Below are 17,503 nucleotides of genomic sequence, written 5' to 3'. Positions count from 1 at the left end.
AGAAAGTTCTAATCTGCCCTTCTGTGCACAGCAAATTACTGTCCTGCTTCATTTCACGGAGCTTCCCACTGGAACATCCCCATCAGTGATGACTCGTAAATCTGTTGGATTACATTTTCGGTTTGCAATATCAGGAACTAGTTCAAATCAAATTCAAAACGTAAGTAACAAATGACAGGGTTGTTCATAATTCTACAAAGCTAAAGGGTGAGTAACTCAAGTGATGGTGATCCTCACAAATCCATCTCAAATTATTGAACATCGTCATATTCTCCTCTGAATTCAGCATCAAAGAGAGTGAATGACCCTAAAAATAGACAGACATATTGAGCTGATTATAGACAATGTAACCACCAAAGTAATGAGTGTAGCTAACACATAGTCTCTTTGTGAATCTATCTAACTCCAATTCGTTTGTTATCAGTGTGTACAATGTACAAGATGCACCGCAGCAACTCGCCAACGGTTCTTCAACTGGACCTCCCAAACTGCTGACCTCTACCATCTAGAAGGACAAGGGCAGCAGGCGTATAGGAAAACCATCCTGCAAGTTCCCCTCCAAGTCACACACCATCCTGACTTGGAAATATATCGCCGTTTCTTCATCGTCGCTGGGTAAATATCCTGGTACTCCCTCTCTAACGGCACTGTGGGTGTACCTTCACTTCACCCACTGCAGCAGTTCAAGAGGGCAGCTCACTGCCACCTCTGAAGGGCATTAGCGATGGGCTATTAATGCTGGTCTTGCCAGCAACGCCCACATCCCATGACTGAATAAAAAATAATGAAATGTATCTGCACTAAAAGCAGTCTTTCGTTAGATTGCTGTATGTTTGTGAAGAGTCTGACTATGGCTGTGACATTTAGTTCTTGTTGTCTCGCTTTATATTGCGGCGGGCAACTTCTGGCAAAAACTTAAATTGTCCTACCTTCCATATTTATATCTTCACTTTCCTGTAAATGGCTGTCTATATAATATTCCAAGTTGTCCCTGTCTATATAATATTCCAAGTTGTCCACTGAACGGATAGACTGCGAATCTAATAAAGAAACATATTGCAATCTTAAATTACAAAGATTCTTCGAAATGAATTGTAACATGTGCATCAAGTTTAAAGATAATTACCGGGTCCTGCCCCAAGCTCCTCAATCTCTATCTCCTCATAAATCGGCTCTGGACATCCTGTCGTAAAATGTTGTTTGTTTCTGCTGCCTGTAATACCAAGAACGGGAGAAAATCGGGTGAGCATCCTTCGAGAGTTATTTATATCTCTATTTCCCCGTTTCATCTTTCCATCTCTCATTATTGCTTTCTCTCAATTGTCGATTATTTGCATACTGATATATCAGCGTACTTCCCCTTCCCCATACCTGAAGAGCCTCAAGCGCTCCCTGCCCTCAATGTGCTGACTACCTTACCTTCGGTTATTTTTTCTGGATATATTGGTCTTTCCGTGGATTCTCAGCCCATTCCCATAACGTTTAACAATGACTAGAAAAGATGAGCATTAATAGGACACACCAGTTATTCGCCAGTTCTCACGACTCATTAACGAACCTTTATGGAAACTTCTCTGCACTTCTGCGGCCAAAGCAAGTGACACTGCAACCAAAAGGGCAGCAAGAATGCAGGAGATGTTGAAAAGGGAGGGCATCGTCTGGTAGAAAGGCGCTGTGTTCTGCTGATGGCCTGTAAGCAAAAACACTTAATATTAGTACAGATCAAATCTGTCCCACTCTTTTCAATTGCCCTGAAATTGTGTTGTGTATGATGGCGTACTCTCAGATTACCCCGCCGTTGTCCCTTTGAAATACACCACAGATTCGGGATTCCTGCATGCGCTAAACAAAACCCGGAGCTTGCATTCTGTCAACAAATGTGTTGACAAGCCATCTATGCGTGCTACGAAGAAGCAATCGCTGGAGCAGAGTTGGGCTATTTGCCCACCGATTGGACAGCTATTGCGCACCGAAGTGTTAGGGTTGATGCAAACAGGCACAAGGCAATGATACACAGAGAACGATGGGCCAGTTAGCCTGACATCAGTTGCGGGAAAATGCTGGAATCCATTTTTAATGAAGTGGTAACAAGACACTGAGAAAATCACAATGTTCAGTCAAAGTCAACACGGTTTTATGAAAGGGAAATCGTGTTTAATAAATGTGTTCGAGTTTTTTGAGGATGTAACTAGCAGGGTAGATTAAGGGGGACAGTGTTTGCAGTATATTTAGATTTCCAAAAGGCATTCGAAAATAATGTGCCACATAAATTGTTGTTACGCAAGATAACAGCTCATTGGGCTGGGGATAATATATCAGCACGGATAGATGGTTGGTTAACCGACAGAAAACAGAGAGTAGGGATAAACCGGGAATTTTTAGGTTGGTAGGCTGTAACTACTGGGGTGCAGCAAGGATCATTGCTTGGGCATCAGTTATTTGCAATTTATATTAATGACTTAGATGAAGGAACCGAGTGTAATGTATTCAAGTTTGCTGATGATACAAAGTTAGGTGGGAATGTAAGCCGGGATACAAATATCCTGCAAAGTGATATAGACAGGTTAAGGGAGTGGACAATCAGGTGGCATTTGGAGCATAATGTTAGGTTATTCACTTTGGCAGGAAGAACAGGAAAACTTAATATTTTTTAAAGAATGAGAAACTTTTTAAATTTTGGTGTTCAGAGAGATTTAGGAGCCCTCGCACAGAAAACACAGAGAGGTAATATGCAGTTACGGGTAAGCAATTACTAATGCAAATGGAATGTTGGCCTTTATTGCAAGGTGGTTGGAGTACAAGAATACAGAAGATTGCTACAATTGTACAGGGCGTTGATGAGACCAAACGTGGATTATGCGCACAGTTTTCGTCTCTTTATCTTAGCAAGGAAATACTTGCCCTAGAGGTGGTGAAATGAAGGTTCCCTGGTTTGATTCCTGGGATGAGAGAGTTGTCCTATGAGGAGAGATTGAGTAGATTGCGACTATGCCCTCTGGAGTTTAGAAGAATGAGAAGTGATCTCATTGAACCATATAAACTTCTGAGAGGTTGTTTCCCCTGCCTGGAGTGTCTCGATCAAAGCGGCATAGACTCAGGATAAGGGGTCGGCCATTTAAGTTGTGATTAGGAGAAATGTCTTCACATAGAAGTTGTGAATCTTTGGAATTTGCTACTTGAAAGGGCTGTGGATGCTGAGTCGTATTCAAGGCTGAGGTAGATATATTTTGGGGCTCCAGTGGATGTGGAGATCGGGCAGGAAAGTGGAGTTGTGGTCGACGATCAACCATGACCTTATTGAATGGCGGAGCAAGCTCGAGGGACCGAATGACCTACTCCTGATTGAATTCTTATGTTCTTACGTTGTTATGCAGGAGTTCTGTTGTTACCTTTTCGGATGCTATTACACTCTGCAGGATTTTAATTCAAACCCAGTAAAGAAAACTCAGTTTCAATATAAGTCTCACACTCTACATTTTCCCCAGCTCTCGATCGCATCGCAAGCTGCCATTAACAGTTAATTGCACTTTTTTTGTAGTAACGGTTCGGTTCTGGACAAAAAATTGGTCCGTGGCACAGACGGATAGATAATGTAACCCTGCAGTGCCAATAGCATGAAGGAATATAGAGACGTATATCAAAATTTGCTGACGACACCAATTAGGTGCCACAGTACATACTGTAGATAGCAGCAGAGGCCTGTAAAGGGAGTGGGTAAATCTGTGCCGAAGGACTTCATTGTGTTAACGTGTGTGGTGATGCAGTTTGGAGATAAAAAAGATAGATCAGATTATTTTCTAAATGGTGAGACGCTAGAAACTGGAGTTGACCAGGGAGATATAGAAGTCCAAGTATAGAAATCACTGAAATCTGGTGCACAAATACAAAAGTAGTGAATGGCGGAACAGACTCGCGGGGTTGCATGACCTACTCCATTTCCTCTGTTCCAAGCACGTGCGCCGGGTCTCAGGATGGACCGTGTCATATCTATACTTTGAACCGATGCAGTAAGATCTAGCTTCTCTTCACTAGGTAACATCCTGGGGCAAGAATCGCCGTTTCTGAATGATAAGCCTTTCAGCGACATGGTTATAAAACAACTAAACACATTTTAAAAGAACATCTGAATGATGACAGGAAATATGTGACTCTGATGTTAAACTAGTAACAGATGCTTATTTACTCCTGCCTAAAATTAAGAATAATTCTTGTGTTTTCCCTGGAGCTTGTTGTCTCCTGCGGATTATAATCAAAATGACATTCAAGGTTGGGGTTTTAAATGGCAAGTAACATTCGCACCACACAAGTGCAAAGCAATAACTATCCTCAATATGCAAGTGTCTAACTACAGCCCCATGACATTCAATGGCATTACCATCGCTGAATCCCCCACAATCAACATCCTGGCGGTCAACATTGACCAGCCACATAAATGCAGTGGCAATAAACGCGTGTCAGAGGCTCGGTATTCTGCGGTGAGTGTCACACCTGGTGTTTCCCCAAAGCCTTCCCACCATCTACAAGGCACAGTTCAGGAGTGTGATGGAATAATCTCCACTTACATAGATGAGTGCAGCTCCAACAATACTCAAGAAGCGCCATTCAATCAAGGACAATGCAGACCGCTTCATTACCACCCCATCCAACACCTTAAACATTCACTCCCTCCACCACTGGCGCACCGTGGCTGCAGTGTGTATCATCCACAAGATGCACTGCAGCCACGTGCCAAGGCTTCTTCGGCAGCACCTCCCAATCTCGTGACATCTACCATGGCAAGGACAGCAGGCGCATGGGAACACGACCACCTGCAAGATCCCATCCAAGTTACCACCATCCTGACTTGGAAATATATCGCCGCTCCTTCATCGTCGCTGGGTCAAAATCCTGGAACTCCCTCCCTAACATCGCTATGGGAGTACCTTCACCACACGGACTGCAGCGGTTCCAGAAGGCTGCTTATGACCACCTTCTTAAGGGCAATTAGTGATGGGCCATAAAAGCTGGCCATGCCAGCGATGCCCACATCCCGAGAACGAATAATAAAAAATACAGCTTGCAATTATATAGCACGTATAACGTAATAAATACGTCCCAAGGCGCTTTATGTGAGCGATTAGCAAACACAACTTGACACCACGCCACATCAAAAGATATTATGACAGGTGCCCAAAAGTTTGGTCAAAAAAGCAGGCTTTACGGAGCAACTTAAAGGAGGAGAGAGAGGTACCGAGGCGGAGAGGTTTTGGGAGGGAATTTCAGAGCTTAGGGCCCAGTCAGCTGAAGGCACGGCCACCAATGGTGGAAGGAAGTAAATCAAGGATGTGCAAGACGCCAGAATTGGAGGAGCGCAGAGATCTCGAGGGTTTGTCGGGCCGGAGGAGCTTACAGTGATAAGGGAGGTCGACGCCATGGAGGGGCTTGAACACAAGGATGAGACTTTAAAATCGATGCTTGCTTTAAAATCACGTACCAGAACATATCACACCGACGTCCTCTTTATGCCCACAGCGATGACGGCCCATTGCTGAAAACTGGCAGTCCCACAGGAATAGCTCTCTCCCCTTGCATTTAACCTCGTTCATCCAAATGGTGCCGTTTCCTCGGTCGAATGCCGTCGTTCCGGGAGCCCAGACTGGGTCGCCACAGTTTAATTGCCTACAGACAACAGCGGCATCGTGTCTATCCCAGGAATCATCACACACCGTCCCCCAGGTACCACTAAAGAATATTTCAACTCTTCCGGAGCAATTAGTGAATCCTGCAGCCAGCCGCAGCTCTACATCAAACGGTACACGTGTAAGCACTTGGAAATTTTAACTTGCACTTGGATAGACTCTAGTTCTTTTAATTGTCCTGTTCCGAGTCCAAACCCATAGCGCCACAGTCTGGCGGGAAAGAAGTTAAAGATCCTGGGAGCCTCCCGGGCAAAAGTTCCCGGGATATCTGCGGCAAAAAATAAGTCTAACCTAGATGGCGAACGTGCAGTGGAAAATAACTGCTCACTCTCGGGATTGCTGATGTTGAATAAACGATTTTATAAAATGTGAGTGGAACCGATTTCATTAAAACGCAGTCTATCTACAGTTAGAATCATAGAATCATACAGCATAGAAGGAGCCCATTCAGTCCATCGACACTGCGCCGGCATCTTCGAATGGCAATCCAGTTAATCCTATTCCTCCGCTCCTTCGCCTCAGCCCTGTCACTTTTCTCCTTCAAGTAATTATCTAATTCTCTTTTCAAAGTGTTTATTTCCACTATCTTATTATGGTGTGGAGATGCCGGAGTTGGACTGGGGTGGACAAATGTAAGAAGTCACACGACACCAGGTTATTGTCCAACAGCTTTATTTGAAATCACAAGCTTTCGGAGCGCTGCTCCTTCTTCAGGTGAAGTGGAGAAATGCATAAAGACACAGCTTATATAGTCAGAGAATCCAGAGAATCACCTGCTGTGATTTCCAGCCAAAAAAAATGTTTTTTGTCTGTTTTTTTGTTTTTCATACAGACCCCAGCATCTGCAATATTTGACCCCTTGTGACCCCACCTCATTGTTCTTTGATGTAATGTTTCCCTGACTGACCTGTTTGGACACCATTCACACCTTTGACTGCTGTGATTATCTCTCTGCCGAGGTGTGATAAATGGCAGTTGGAAAGGTTACCTGTAAACATCTGACATGATTCTCTGACTATATAAGCTGTGTCTTTATGCATTTCTCCACTTCACCTGAAGAAGGAGCAGCGCTCCGAAAGCTTGTGATTTCAAATAAAGCTGTTGGACTATAACCTGGTGTCGTGTGACTATCTTATTAGGCAGTGCATTTCAATTGCAACCACTCGTTGTGGAAGAACGCTTTTCTTTTGTCACCGCTGGTTCATTTGTCAATCACCTTAATCGGTGCCCTCTGCTTGTCGACCCTTCAGCCATTGGAACGATTTTCTTTTTATTTACTCTATCTGAATCCTTCATGATTTTAAACACATCCAACCAATCTCGTCTTAGCCTTCTCTGCTCTAAGGAGAACACCCACAGCTTCTCCAGTTCATCCACATAATTGTAATCCCTCATCCCTGCCACCACTCTAGTAACTCACTTCTGTACCCTCTCCAAAGCCTGAAAGACCTTCCGAAAGCGTGGTGCCCAGAATGGAACACAAGGCTCCAACTGGGACAGAAATATGTTAATAATATTTTGGCATAACTTCCAGGTGTCTGTACTTCCTGCCTCTATTTATAAAGCCAATGATCCCATATGTTTTAACGTTCGATGCTTTCAGCAACGAAGGGTCACTAGGTTCTTTCCTGGGAAAGAGGGGGTTGTCGTATGAGGAATGAGTGAGTAGAATTGACCAACATTCGCTGTAGTTTAGAAGAATGAGTGGTGATCTTATTGAAACGTATAAAATTCTTCGACAGCTTGAAAGGGCAAATGCTAAGAAGCTGTTTCTCCTGGATAGAGCACCTAGAACTAGAGGTCATACACGCAGTATAAGGGATGGCCATTTAGGACTGAAATGAGGAGAAATTTATTTGCTCAGATGGTTATGAATCTTTGGAATTCTCTGTTCCATAAGGCTGTGGATGCTCAGTCGTTCAGTCTATTCAAGAGTGAGATTGATAGATTATTGGAATCAAGGGATATGGGGATAGGGCGGGTAAGCGAAGTTTATGTTGACATTCAGCCATTAACTTTTGAATGGCAGAGCAGGCTTGATTATTCGTATGGCCTACTGCTGCATCTATTTTATTTTACATTCCTATGTTCTTATGCTTTATTAACTGCTTTACAAACCTGTCCAGTCACCTTCAAAGATTTGTGCACAAGCACACCCGAGTATCTCGGTTCTTGCACCACCTTGAAATTTGTACCATTAAGCTCGCATTGTTTGCCCTCAATCCTCCTACCAACATGTCTCACCTCGCAATGTTCTGCATTGAATTTAATTTGCCATGTGCCCGCCCGTTCCACCAGCATGTCTATGTCCTTTTGAAGTCTATTACTATTTTCAGCAATGTTTACTACACTTCCAAATTTAGCGTCGTCTGCAAATTTCAAAATTTTGCTCTGTACCCAAGTCCAAGTAATGAATGTATATCAGAAACAGCAGCAGTCCTGATACTGAACGCTGGGGATTAACACTGTATCACTCCCTCCAGTTTGATAAACTGTTATCACCACCACTCTCTGCTTTCGATTCCTTAGCCAATTTTGTATCCATGCGGCTATTGCCCATTCCATCCCATGGGCTTCAATTTTGCTAGAAAAAACTATTATGTTGTCCTTTATCAAACACCTTTTGAAAGTCACTATGCACAATATACATCCTCTCTGTTACCTGATCAAAAACTCAATCAAGTTAATCAAACACGATCTGCCCTCAACACATTTGTGCTGGCTCTCCTTTATTAGTCCATGAATTTCCAAGTGGCTGTTAATTTTCTCAAGGATTATTGTTTCCAAAAGCTACCCCACCACCGACATTTAACTGACTGGCCTGCAATTGCCCGGTTTATCCTTCTCCCATTTTTTGAATAAGGGTGTAACATTTGCAATTCTCCAGTCTTCTGGCACGACCCCTTTATCTAAGGAGGATTGGAAGATTGTGGCCAATACCTTCGCAATTTCCTCACTTACATCCTTCAGCTAACTAGGATACTTCCCTTTGCAACCACTTTAAGTAATGCCAGTGTTTGTAGTACCACCTCTCCAACTATATTTATTTCATCCAGTATCCCGACAACCTCCTCATTTACCGTTGCTTTGGCAAAGTCAAGTTCCTTGTGAAACACAGATGCAAAATTCTCAATTAGTATCGCAGCATTCCTCAATTCTCAATTTGAATCTCTGCCTCCACCAATAGATTTCCATTTCGGTCCCCAAACGGCCCCACCACTCCTCTGACAATCCTTTAACTGTTAGTGTGCCTATAGAAGAACTTTGAATAATTTTTTATGTTAGCTACCAATGTATCATTTACTGTCTATTTTCGCCTCTAATATCCCTTTTAGCTTGGCCTCTGTGCTTGTTATATTCAGCGTGATTCTCCCTTGTATTGTAAAGCCGACATTTTTCATAGGCCACCTTATTCTGCTTCATCCTACTGTCGAATTCCTTCGTCATTCAGGGAGCTCTGGCTTTGGTTGCCATCCGTTTTAACTTGTGGGAATTTACTTAGAATGTACCTGAGCCATCACCTCTTTAAAGGCTGCTCATTGCTCCATTACATTTTTGCCTGCCAGTCTTTGACTCCAATTTACCCGGATGAAATTCATCCTCAATTCGCTGAAATTAGACCTCTTCTAGTTAAGTATTTTTAATTCTATATTATTCCTTGTCCTTCTCCATAACTAATCTACACTTTATGATATAGTGAGCACCATTCCCGAGATGCTCCCCTTCTGTGTCAATCTCTGGTTCACCCACTTAATTACCTAGAAGTAGAGCCATGAATGCCTCCTTCCTCGTTGAGCAGGGAACAAACCGATAAAGATATTTTTTCCGAACACACTTCAGAAATTCATCCCACTCTATGCCCTTAACACAATCACTAACCCAATTCAATATTAAACTGTTAACGTCTCCTGAAATCCTGGCATACTTCGGAGAGCAGTTAATATGCAGAACCCACCGTGCCAGAATTCAGAATAGAAACTTTGAATGTTCCCTGACAGGGGTAATGGGCCATATTCCAACGTTAAATACAGGGTTGTAGCAGTCTCTGTGACAACTGGCCCATATGCTGACTCTGACTCAGAAATCTCTCTAACCGCAACATTTTATTCAAGGTGCCCCCCCTCCAACCTGTTATGTTGATTAACAAAATTGTGTTACGAAGTGACCCACCACATCCTACAATAGTTACTTTGAAAGCAGCTGATGCTGGCCGTGCTGAAATCAACTAGCAAAAGGCAATTGAATCGCACACTGTCCTTGTCCCTGTCAAGTGCATTCGCTACTGGACTTAAAGCGGCTCTTTCATTTTTGGTAAAGGAAGCAATGAGGTGATGGACAAGTTGCATGTGTCCACCTCGGATTGTAAATAAACAAAATGCATTGACACACAGAGACACGTTAAAAATAAAGCAAAGGAAAATAAATCACAGGACACATCCTTGTTAATATCCAGATCAGTAATTACCAGCATCTTTTGGAACTGCTTCCATTTTATTTTTCTTCGTGTCTGCCTCATCGCGGTTCTTCATCGGTTTCATTTATGAAAAACAATTCCCACCCATTACTTTAGTGAAACTCTCCTTACCCCTAAATGAAGCCTACCCGCCTGGCTGTACCTTCCACTGCTCACACCGCCCAGACTGCCGCAGTGTGGCTCTCATCATCAACTCACACCTAGGTCTCTCCCACTACTCACTGGCACGTTCACCTACTTCGAACAACTCACCTTGTTCCAACCCTCTTACATTTCATTTAAAATTCTCATTCTCTACCATCCACCCAAGTACCGTAAAAACATTTTATCACCGAGATATCCTAATTGGTTTCCACCCTCAGCCTCTGCACCGAGTGATTTCGCATCCTCGGTGATTGCAAACTCCATCTCAACTGTAACCCCTTCACGGTTCTCTAGATATATGTGAGATGTGGTCTCTGTTGTAGACAGTATTCTATAGTCCAGTAAGGAGATCACTACTACAATGGCTTAATTCTAATTATCTTACTTTATAGTTTTAACATCAGACAGTATAAGAAGATTACAGGTCAATGAACTAAATTAGACATTTGCATGCATTAGAATGAATCTAGACATAATAAACATACATTCTCCATTTACATGGATTCAAAGGAGAATCTGTCCCTGTGTCCAAATTCGAGTGCACTCTTTCGTTAGCGCGCTTAAGTTGGAGCTCATGGTATGTATAATGTCTGCAAGACTTACGACTCCGAACCCCTTCGTTGAATTCTCTTCACGATCACTGAATCCCACTTTGAGTTCTGGATGCAGAGCTACGAATACGAAGGGTGGCAGCCGAGTTTGGAAGCCCGGGATGGGATGCGGCAGCCATTTGCCTCCTGAGCCCTCTTTTTCAGAGCTCTTGCTCTCTTTTCTTCCAGTCGCTCCCTTTTCCCGCTCGAAAACCCCGACTCCACCCCTTCCTCCTGGGGTTTCTGCCTGGAGACTGCGCAGCCTCACTGTCTGCAACAGTTGATACTGGTGCAGAATTATGGAAAGTCTGCTCTTAGTCACATTGTGTCCTTAAAAGTTCTTGCCGTACCTTCACATGGGCAACTTTAACACAGGGATTTATAACAATGATAATACAGTGTCTAAGTTAAAGATTGATAACCATACTTAGCGTACATAACATTTCCAGTGGGTATTACACAACTAATCATGCTCTCTCTACATTGAGCCCAGCCCCTTAATCTCTCCTTCCATGTAAACTCCTCAACCCATGCTGCCCCTTGGAGAGTGGTGAACCTGTGGAATTCTCTACCACAGAAGGCAGTTGAGGCCAACTCATTAAATATATTCAAGAAGGATTTAGATATATGTCTTAAGGCTAAAGAGGTCAAGGGATATGGGGAGAAAGCAGGGACAGGGTACTGAATTAGGATGATCAGCCATGATCTCATTAAATGGCGGAACAGGCTCGAGGGGCTGAATGGCTTACTCTTGCTCCTATCTTCTATGTTTCTATGTTTCTATGTTTGATGACATCATCCAAAAACTCAACGTCTGTTTGCACATGTACGCTGACGAAACTCGGCTCTACCTCACGACCACATCTCTCGATTCGCCACAGTCTCTGAATTGTCAGACTGCTTGTCTGACATCCAGTACTGGATGAGCAGAAATGACCTCCAATTATATAATATGAGGACCTAAGCCATTGGCCCATAAATTCGGGTCGGGGGCTTGCCGCGTGTGCAAGCCCCCGATATGCATTTACCCGACGCGCTGGCCGTTGAGCTTCAGGGGCGCCTGGAATTGCTGTTTTAAAATGTTGACTCCCGGGCAGCGTCTGACGTCACGCCGCCCAGGAGTGCAGCCAGCGCGAAGCCTGTAGCGCGCTGTGCAACTGAGACACGCCCCTTGAGGTCTCAGTTTAATAGGACACGCCCCTAATGTTTCTCACAAGCTGCTAAGCATTTTTACATGCAAAGCAGCATTTTAAATAGGTTTTTGGTATTTTTATGAAGCTTTTGGTAACTTTTATAAACTTTTAAAAACGTTTACATTATTTTGAAGAATCTGAAGTAGTTTTAAACAGAATTAAAGCAATTTAAAGACTTTTAAAAGCCCTAAAAGAATTTTTTTTATTCCATTTATTTATTTACCAATGTCGTCGTCATACGTGTCTTCACACTGTTCCCTTTGGGGAACTGTATGAAGTGGTGGAAGGATTTATGGCCATGATTAACGCTCATTCCGTGACCGTAACCATCTTTGAACCAGCCATTAGGGTGGTTAGTCCTATGGTGGGAGGGTTTTACAGGCTCCCACAAGCTATACAAGGAGGGGGGGCCACCCACACCCACGGACGCAAATATCCCACTGGATGTCAACCCAGAATTTAGAGCCGGAGCTCCGACTCCACTTGCCGGGGCTGTCTGGAGCGGTGTTCAAAACCCTACCCCGTCTGGCCCAGCGGCGGGGATCCTACCGCTATGCCAAAGGCCCAATCCGATTAGCAACGTGAAATGGCTGGAATGAGCACAATTCACGGCATTAAAAGAACTCACAATTGAACTGATGATGACCTCAGCAATCTCCTCAACGAGGTGGAGGCGCAGCGCCTGCTCATCATTGGTAATGAGAAGTCCAAGGCGCCGCAAAAAGGACAGATGATAGCTTGGTCTTTCAAGTGGCAGCATAGGGCTCCAGTCACAGGGAGGGAAAAGGTGCAGGAAACGTATGGGTGTCACCTTTTGTGTAGCGGTAAGCATCACCGCTGCTGGGCCAGAAGGAGTAGGGTTTTGAACCCCGCTCCAGACAGTCCCGGCAAGTGGAGTCGGAGCTCCAACTATAAATTCCGGGTGGACATCCAGCGGGATACTTGCGTCCGCGGGTGTGGGTGCCCCCCCCTCAGATGGGTTGTGGGAGCCCGTAAAACCCTCACGCCATAGGACAACCACCCTAATGGCTGGTATGAAGATGGTTATGGTCACGGAAGGAGTGTTAATGTGGCCAGAAATCCTTCCACCACTTCATACAGTTCCCGAAAGGGAACAGTGTGAGGATACGTACGACGATGACCTCTTGCGCAATGCACCTCCTTGGACCCTCAGTCACAGATGCGAGGGGGCAAATCGTGCAATTGTAAAATTTTTCATTTTATTGACATGTAAATTGTTGGCCCAGTAATTCCCTTCCAAACACGCGAGTGGTCGGGGTACTTACGCGTCTGGCTGGAGGAAATACCGGTTTTCAGCATGCACAGCGCATGCGGGGAAAACCGGCATTTCCTGTCCTCTGAACGAAGGGGTTCAGAGGCAGAACGCGTGCGACTGTACAGGCAGCGCGTGCTCAGTAAAATTCGCCACTTTCATTCATGCTTTCAGTGAGGTCAAGTCCTTACAACTTACACATGAAAAAAGCATGAGTACAGTTGCTCCAGAGGCTGCGGAGGAAGATATTTCTCATCGTGGAGCTTCTGAAAGGCAATATTTTTGTTTGGGAAAGGGAGGAAAGTTATTTTAAGAAATGCTGAGGTAAGTTTTAAAGTTTATTTTTGTTTTTTAAAACGGGTTTTCAGTACTGAGGGTAGAAGGATCAATTGTGGCTATGTGAATTGAATTTGCTGTGTTTATTAAATGTGAAAATGACTCCAACATTTTTAAGAAAGAAACTTTTCATCAGTAATGGGCCAGAAATTCGGGTCCAAATGCGTGAGTATGGTCTGGGTACTCACGCATCTGGCCGGAGGAAATGCCGGCGTTCAGGAAACACCGTGCATGCGGGGAACGCCGGCATTTCCAGTCCTCTGAACGAAGGGGTTCAGAGGCACAGCGCGCGCGACGGCACAGGCAGCGCGTGCGCCGTGAAATTCCCTTTTTTTTCAGAGTTGCGCGTGTGTAAAGGCCTCCGGTTTTTACGCGAGGAAAAAACAAGTGTAAGTACTTAGTTTTACAGGTAAGTGGGCTTTTAGTACAATTTAGGATTTTTTTTTCCACAGGTTTGTTATTTTTAAAGAATTTACAGTAAGGTAAGTTTAGTTTTAGCCCCGATTTTTTATAAAATTTTTTTTTTCAAATTTTAAAATTATTGTTTAAAATAGTTTTTCAGTTATTTATGGCTCATTTAAATATTGCAATGTTTTTTTTAATTTTCTTTCAGGTTTAAGTAGTGTTTTGGGGCCAGCAGTTTCCATGAGTTTGACAGCTCTCACTGTCAAACTTATGAATGAACTTTTGCAACCTCCCATTGGTTGCCCAGTGCCCACGTGATCCCAACCGGCTCATCGCACTAAGTACGCCGCTGGGTCACGCACGCACAGCGCGGCAGGACCTCAAGCTGGCCAGTGAGGGGAAATGCATTGCGGGCCAGGATTTAAATGTCAGCGCGCCGGGTAAGTGCTCATTGGGGGCTTGCACGCGCGGCAAGCACCCGACCCGAATTTCTGGGCCAATATATTCTTTTAAGTAATTATGTATGTATGTCTGTATATATTCCTTTGCGTGTATGTATATATTCCTTTACTTATGTGTATGAATGTATGTATTTAATTATGACTTTCAGAGAAAGTAACTTATTCGAAAATCATAATTAAAAACATACATTCATACACATAAGTAAAGGAATATAAAACATACATACATATACGTAAAGGAATATATGCGGACATACATACATAATTACTTATTGCTGATGAAAAGTTTTTTTCTTAAAAGTGTTGGAAATGTTACATTACTCATTTTAGAACACTCATTCTCACATTCAATTCACACAGCCACAATTGCTCCTTCTACATACCGTACTGAAAACCCGTTTAAAAAAAAAATTTAAACTTTAAAACTTACCTCAGCATTTCTTAAAATAACATTCCTCCCTTTCCCAAACAAAAATATTGCCTTTCAGAAGCTCCAAATAAAATATATCTTCCTCCGCAGCCTTGGAGTAACTTTACACATGCTTTTTTCAAGTGTAACTTGTAAGGACTTACCCTCACTGAATCCATGAATGAAATCGACGAAGTTCACTGCGCACGCGCTGCCTGTGCAGTCGTACGCGCTGTGCCTCTGAACCCCTTCCTTCAGAGGACTGGAAATGCCGGTTTTCCCCGCATGCGCTGTGCATGCTGAACACGGGCATTTCCTCCGGCCAGACGCGTGAGTACCCCGACCGTACTCACGCGTTCAGAGAGGAATTACTGGGCCACTATCTTCAGACCCCACCACAAACTCCGTTCCTTAGCCACCGACTCCATCCTACACCCTAGCATGTATCTGAATCTGAACCAGAATATTTGCAAATCTGGGTTCATATTTGACGCTGAAATGAGCTTCCAACCACATATCCGCGCCATATCTAAGATTGCCTATTTCCACATCCGTAATATCATCCATTTCTACCCTGCCTCAGCTCATTTTCTGCTGAAACCCTCATCAAGGCCTTTGTTACCTGTAGACTTGACTATTCCAAAGCACTCCTGACTGGCCTCCCACGTTCTACCCTATGTGAAATTGAGGTGATCCAAAACTCGCACCAAGTCTTGTTCACCCATTACCCCTGTGCTTGCTGACCTACATTGGCTCCCGGATAAGCAACGCCTCGATTTTGAAATTTTCATACTTGTTTTGAAATCTCTCCACAGCCCCGCACCCCCATCTCTGTAATTTCCTCCAGCCTCACAAATCCCGGAGACATCTGCTCTCCTCTAATTCTGCCCTCTTAAGCATCCTGATTTTAAACGCTCAACGATTGTTGGCTGTGACTTAGGCCCTCAGCTCCGAAATTCCCTCCCTACACCTCTCCGCTTCTCCATCTCTCTTTCCTCCTTTAAGGCAATCCTTAAAACCTACCTGTTTGCGAAGCTTTTGGTCATCTGCCCTAATTTCTCCATATGTGGCTCGGTGTCCAATGTTTTGTCTTATAACATTCATGTGAAACGCCTTGGGACGATTTACTACGTTAAAGGCGCTCTGTAAATACAAATTGTTCTTTTTCCGAAAGAAACTGTCCCATTTGTAGTTTATTACCTGAACAAATGACCCCAGCATCTTCCTTGTGGTTACAGTTATGTTGGCCCCATGGTGAAGATGGGCATTGCCATAAGAGAGAATCGTGCAAACGACATTTCACATCATCGAGCCAGATCGGCCCAGAACCCGTTCCAAATGCTGCATTATTTTCCACAGATCGCGCCGAGCCGCAACTAAGCTGGTTACAAACCAGTTCTGCATTTTCCAGTCCAAAGTCATCAGAACAAACGGTGCCCCATGTCCTATTATAGAAAACTTCAACTCTACCCTGGCAGGGACTCCGTCCGTTCTCCAGCCTTATCGCCTTGTGCTCTGTAGAACAAAGAGTGAAGATTAAACTTCGCTTTAGCTCCAACTCAAATGTAGAAAAAAGAGATCAGGCGCTTTCTGTTCTATAACAGCGTCACAGTTAACAGTTTGCTGTACTCAACTCCGGCAAAGTTCAATTATTTCAGCGGAAGTAATGTACAAGTTATTGGAATGTTCTCGATTGTGATGCGGATTCAGTACACCAAAGGACTTTCATATTGGTTGTCTACAGCGTCAAATCAATGATTACCATGGCTAGAAATCAGTTGTCCTGCTCCCACGTTTGCTAAAAATGGCTCTTTAACTGGAATCAAAAAGTGCACATATTTGAAAGTACATCTCACCCGAGCAGATAACTCCAGCATCTTCTTTATGAATGCAGTCGCTCTCACCCCACGGCCCCGCCAGACATTCCCACAAAGCTGAATGATTCGCTGAACATTTCAGGTTGTCCAACCAGATAGGCCCCGATCCTGGGCCAAACCAACCGGAAATCGTTGCGTTTAGAGCCTGTCCACACTTCAGCTGGTTACAGACAACATGGGCGTCTGTTAAATCCCAGGAATCATCACACACAGTTCCCCAGGTTCCGTTGTAGTAAATCTCTACCCTTCCAGCACAGCGACTTCCACCATCCGCCAACCTTATCGCAATATGATCTGAAGCACAGGAATAATTATATTAAACAGGATGCGGCCCAGGAAGAGGCTCCTGCACGGCTCCCAATCGGTTAATTCAAACCGGATATATTGTTTCTACTTACTTCTTTTTACAACGATTAATTTGTTGTCACTGTTCTGTCAAACCTTTGTGCCACTTTTCCATTATAAATTGCTATGCACACATTGATAATGAAAATTAACTACGTAAACTTGTTATTAGCAGCCTCTCCCAGTGCAGGTGCTATATTGCTACAACTGGCCAGAGGATATAAAATAAAAAGAATAAAAATATGGCCTGAATCTGTGACTTTAAAATTGGAACTGAATTTCATCTGAAGCTGCTTCATCTGATGTCTGCAATTTTTA

General features: G+C 43.8%; 1 pseudogene; it reads right to left on the bottom strand.

The window, feature by feature from the left end:
• Positions 1 to 251: 251 nt before the first annotated feature.
• Positions 252 to 17,503, bottom strand: part of LOC147115397 (scavenger receptor cysteine-rich domain-containing protein DMBT1-like) — a 41,064-nt pseudogene continuing 23,812 nt past the window's right edge.

This window comes from Somniosus microcephalus, chromosome 6 (genome assembly GCF_052327205.1).
Source record: "Somniosus microcephalus isolate GS21.2 chromosome 6, FLI_Smic_1.0, whole genome shotgun sequence".
NCBI lineage: Eukaryota > Metazoa > Chordata > Chondrichthyes > Squaliformes > Somniosidae > Somniosus > Somniosus microcephalus.
Note: the sequence above shows the minus strand (reverse complement) of the source record. Positions and strands in the feature narration are given on the sequence as shown.